Below are 6,387 nucleotides of genomic sequence, written 5' to 3' on the forward strand. Positions count from 1 at the left end.
AATACAGGAAAATTAAATGTATGTCCAACTTTCATAAAATTTCATGCATGTTTAACAAAGTTATTGATATAAAAAAAAAAACTTTTAATAACATGCTGAACATTATGTTGACGCCGCCTACGTAATCTAGGATTAGTATGTCTTGTTTGCTCGACAAAGGGAAAGAAAGTACAATTCACAGTAAATTCAGACTTTGACAGAAAATGAACGCATGTATAATACGATACCTTTTGTTTGAAAGTAAATTTCACCATTTTTATTCGCAATTATACAAGCCATATTGATAATGAAGAATGATTTAAAAGGCTTATATGATTTGAACCTGTTCCTTTTAATTCATTGATATTAAAAGTATTCTTTTACCAAAATTCAAGTGTACGCCCGGGCGTTTTGACGTAAACGTAGCTACGCGCCTGACAACCAGTTCTTTAAAGTAGGGAGAAATGACATTTTTTTAGACACAGGTGATTTTTATGTAGATATTTTACAATACCATGAGCGAAATGTTCAGTACTACTTGAGAAAGGAAATTTGCAGTGTCACTTTTCTTTATGTTTACAAGTCTCTGAAAGGCATGCTTTACCACAAAACATAAACTGAAAACATATTTAAAATCCTTATAAACAAGTTATATATATATCATAATGATGATAACAGACAATACACAAAACGTTGCAGAGAAGTTTTCTTTAATCATTTTTACAATTTTCTTATGATGTTGGGCAACCCGTTGAAAGCAACGTCATATTAGTTTTCACTTGAAAACGTTGAACGGAAGCTATTAACTCGCTCCTTGTATCAGTGCATTCACTTGTTGCATTTGAAGAAGAAGAAAATTGAAGCTTCATCCGACGAAGCCGAGCAACAAATGAACAATATTGAATTTGAATAAGTTGTTATTGAAGACAGTCTAATTAAAATATTGATCTCTGATTTCGTCATGCTACGCATATGTAGTATAACGAAATCAGAAATCAATATTTTAATTAGATTGTTATTGAGGAATGAAGCTGGACAGCGCTGTTGTGTTAGAATAACATTCATCTCTAACTTGCATACAAAAAATCTTGGATTTATTCTTTTCCAGTATGATTTATTCAATAGAGATAGATAACACCACGACAGAGACACTATCAAGGTTGTGGACACATTTATTCCATAAACAGGGTCCGAAGTTAAGCTTTTTTTTAGTACTGGCCAGCCGGACCAGTGGACTGAAGAATCTAAATCTACTGGGCCTGCAAAAATGACAATTTGTGATCTTTTTGAGTTTTACCTAGAATTTTTTTATATTTACGTTTCCTTTAATTTGCCAATTTTCATAAACTTTATTCCAATCTTCCCTTTGAATGTCACTTATTTTATGCTTTTGTTAGGCGGTTTAAATACTTCACAAAATTTCAACTTTTGAGAAGCTACAACAATTAGTCTCTTCATATAGATATTCGGGTCCTACTAAAATGCGTCCGGGAGCGCCCGGGTGAAGAAAAAGCGCCCGCGGAAAATAAAAAGCGCCCGGAGAAGAAAATATAGCGCCCGGGGAACAGAAAAAGCGCCCGGGGAAAATATATAGATATTTTATTGGCATGAGACAAATTTTTTAAGTTATGAACATTGATTTTTTATTTTATTTTAGACAAGTAATTTGTAAATTCAGATAATAGACATTTGTAATAAAGCACGAAAACAAGTATGAATATTTCAATTTTATCAATAATATATGAATACTTTTCGAAAGATTGATAATAATGGATCACAGTTTATGCGGAAGATTTATAAAATGTAAGACATCAAAAGAAATGTTTTTCAAAAACGATATCAAAATAAAAAATGTATAAGACAACCCAAATTTTTACAGATAAATATTAATTTAATCAAAATTAAAAAGAGATACACATAATAAATCAGCACATGAAAAAAAGCAGTACTATACATGTACCGTAGTTAAAACAAGGGGGTAAAAAACAGGTGTTTGGTTTGAAATTTAAGTCTAAGCATTAAAACCCTGATAAGCATAGCCATTGAACATGTTGAAGCAGTTTTAGTTTTATAAAATGATATAATAAATCTATCTCAGCATCTGTATAAAAAAGTGTTCACCATGCAGTTGCGAAAATATTAGACCTCAGGCACCGATTATTTTTAAATAACAAAATATACATTTTGATCGAGGACAATGTCTTTCATGATTCTTCTATATACTCTTATTTATATTTATTTACTTACTTATATACAATTTTTAAATCTGAAATGTAAAAGTGCAACAACACTTTAAATGTAGCATCGTACATATCCCCATTTATATTAAGGACAAAACAAGCAATGATTTAGTTATTTTTTAAGGAAAAAAAATATTGTTATAAAATATTATTATTTTCTTCTCCCGGGCGCTTTTTCTGTTCCCCGGGCGCTATATTTTCTTCTCCGGGCGCTTTTTCTTTTCCCCGGGCGCTTTTTCTTTTCACGGGCGCACCCGGGCGCTTTTTAGTAGGACCGAGATATTCCTAATATGCAATCCTGTTACAATTCTTCTATATTTGAAGTTGCTCTAATTAGTTGTACAATACCTCACTATAGCGTATTCAAAGACAGGGCGAGTTTACATCCGATGAATTTTTCTAAGTTCCGTCTCTTCTGAATTTTATCTGAACTTTGAAATGTTTTGTTATACTTTTAGCAATATCATATGGGCTCTGTGGAACATTCACGCAATATTGTCAATTGTTGCTAGACACATTCCTAACATGTATGACAAATATAGTTGTTGGTTTCTACAGAAAAAAAAAACTTCAACAAAATCATATATGAGTGTGTGAATGAGACTGAAATCAGAAATTATACAAAAAACTTTTATTGCTTTATTGCTAGGTCTACCAAGTACTCCATGAAACTGCTTTCCAGATTCATAAGAATTGATTTATCTACATCTTAACCCATATGGATAATCTGTAAAGAGTCGATTGACTCATCACACGATCATGTTGAAATAAGGTTGTGGTATCATTTAAAATGAGCTGTTTAAAATCATATGTACAAGTGTTATAAACATATACAAATACAGTTGCCAGCGCAGATAAAATATGCGTGTGCTGATTTACGGATATCTGTATGCTATGACTGAGCTCGAGATGGATCTTGAATGCCTCAAAGCTATCAATGTTTGATTGGCTAGACGGTAGTTCATTCCAGTGTGTGGTGGTTTTTACGAGGAAGCTATAATTTTTATGTTCAGAACTTGATCCTAATCTGACAAATCGTCTTTTTATGGAACTGACGCGTCATTTTTGGTGGTGTTATCAAGTATTCTGGAATTGGGATTGCAATTAGTTGGTGGATTATACTTTATGATAAAAGAGTAGACGTGGTGTTTTTTTGTCTCTCCTATAAATGTGTACATAGTTTCATGTCCTGTAATAAAGATGTGCTTATGCCTTGCCTAATGAGTCTGCTAGCTACCCTTTGGAATATTTCTAATTGTTTTTGGAGATGTGGAACCCAGACAATGCTAGCATATTCTAGCGTTGGTCTTGTAATAAATTATATATGCCCGACATATTTACTTTGATTCCGATGTATAAAGCCTAATGCTTTTTTTTGGCCTTTGTAGTGATATTTCCTATGTGGTAATTTTATGATCGTGTTTTATAGCTCCACTTCTAGGTATGGATTGTGGTTAACTGTTGAGTGTTCCAATGATGCATCCCTCCAGTTCATCATATGGATAGATATAGTGTTTTATAGCTCCACTCCTAGGTATGGATTGTAGTTAACTGTTGAGTGTTCCAATGATGCATCCCTCCAGTTCATCATATGGATAGATAATTGGTTGTCGTCCAGTTGTTATATTATATGTAAATTTTTGTTAATTTTTACAAAATATTTTCAACTGTCACTTCTGGACCAAGTTCATTATAAGTAATGACTAATTTAAGCAGCAAGATTGTTCAGTAAAGTAAGATCTACTAACACAGCACCAACATCAAAACACAATTTTGTCATGAATCCTTCGTGTCCTTTGTTTAATATGCACATAGACCAAGGTGAGCGACACAGGCTCTTTAGAGCCTCTTGTTTATATTTACAGGAAATATCTCTTTAAATTCATTAAAACCTCTGTAGCAGTTCTCATTTAAGATTTTCTACACATATATCAATGACTTAACAACATAATACAATGATTGTAACCATAGACTGTAATGGGTGGTCACAAACAAATACTTACCAGTAAGCACTTTACAAGACCCCTTTTAGTCATGTCTTCCTTCTACTGGTTAAGTAATTCTAAAGACAACTTTCATTGCTAAACCTACTTATAGCTGCATTCAACAGTGGGGCTCACTGACTGCCTAAGAGGGGACCCACTCCAGTCACGCTTCAGTGATTACCTATATGATTAACCAAATTTTCCCCAGAAAAGGGGGTCCCCTCCTAAATCCGCCTCTGGTCAATATAGTAATTGTCCAATAAGGACCACAGTAACCACATGCTACTTATACTAAGGTTATAACTATGGGTTATAATTGATGGCTTTATTACAAACACTATTGCACTTTTCAAGAAACCTTTTTTGCTCATCCTGCTTCAACTGTCAAGGCCGTAACTAGGCATCTTATTTTAGTGAGGCAAAATAATTGATCCGAGCGAAGCGAGGCGAAAATTGTTTTTGGAGGGTATGAAATGAATGGTGCAAAATCCTACATTGTAGGCATTTTTAGAGAGTTTGATAATGTTTTGAATTTTGACACTTTTTATACAATTTTTTCATATTTTAAGACTTTTACAAACACCAAATTTTAAACAACTTTATTTAAATCAATATATAAGATAATCATCCAAATATCAATTTGAGTCTGTTGCCAGAACATAGAACAAACATCGATTCAGTAGAGTTTGCCAAATTTTTCTATTGCCGGTTCAGTCAAATTGTTTCAGAATCATAATTTGGTCTGCTGATATCCTTATCTTGGTGAACATGGAGCATGGCAAAACCGCACAATCTCTCGCCACTCAGGCATGCTCTTTTCCAAGTTGTCAGTCGTTTCAGGGCAGTCTGTGTTTCTAAAGGTAGCACATTATCATCAACACAATGATCAATGTCTTCTTCCAATTCCTTCTCCATCGGCAATTCGGTAGCATCATTGGTAGTAACAGTTTTGTTTGCAAAAGGGAATTACGCTTTCCTGTAAGTACCATCATACAGTCGCGGTTACAAAATATTAAACTCGCTTTTATGCTGACAAAGAGTAGACAAACTAGGGATAGAATGAGATAAGATACATGTATATGATTCTATCTATAGAGTAAAGTATATATGATATGGGTACAGGGGAATTGGAATGGAGTTTTTGACGTTTATACATGTAGGTCCCTAATTTCAAATTATTTCTGGAAATAGTCGGAGGTATTTCAGTTCCAGAATCTATGAATTTAGGGGTTAGGGGTTGGGGTGTCCGATTCCAAAACCCTGAATATAAAGAAACGAAATTCCGTAGTCCCAAATAAGTAAAGACAAAATCCTGTGTTAAAGGTTCTTAATTCCATTCCTCAATAATGTCAAATTGGAATATGGGATATTTTTAAGATTAAAGAAACATGGATAAAAAAGTAATCCATGCATGTTTCATATTATTTATATTTTATTTATCTGTAAAGAGAAAGATTAAAGTTCGTGAAACAGAGAAATGAATACACAGACAGGACTGCCCCCTTGCAATGCCCAGTACTTGATTTGTCCGTCTACTTATCGTTTTTGGATTATTCTAATGAAGTTATATGCAATACTCAGAATCTGTTCACAAAAAAAATATACTAGAATTATTCCTTCTTTACCTTCAGTGTCGCTTTTCCTTTTTCTGCTAGAGCCTGTTTTAAACCAGAGATCCATGATGATTATCGTTACTAGGTTAATGTAATCGAGAAACATCATCCGTTGAGATGCTGAGTTATATCCAGGAAGAAAAGTTTAAAAGAAATGATGACAAGTTATAGAAATAGATTGAGACAGAACAACACTGAATGACTATTATATTTATATATATGAATAAAAAAAAATAATCATTGTCGAAATTTTAGTGAGGCAGTTGCCTCACTTGCCTCAAGGGTAGCTACGGCCTTGACTGTATTTTTAAGACTACTTTCATTTAAACTAAGTCTTGTGTTTAGTTGCATTCAACATGGTAATGACAGCAGTAACAACATAGTTCCAACAACCTTGTACAAATGGCTTAAGGAACATATATTTTAAGATGACTTTGTGTGCCCTTGTGTTCCAAGTGTTAATGAACAACAGAAAGATAACCAAAAAGATCACATGGCAATGTTACATAGTAACTACAATGACCATCAATGACTAAATAACATGCTATAATAATACAAATTAAATGCAAC

The sequence above is a fragment of the Mytilus edulis genome, chromosome 1 (assembly GCF_963676685.1).
Source record: "Mytilus edulis chromosome 1, xbMytEdul2.2, whole genome shotgun sequence".
In the NCBI taxonomy this organism is placed as follows: Eukaryota; Metazoa; Mollusca; class Bivalvia; order Mytilida; family Mytilidae; genus Mytilus; species Mytilus edulis.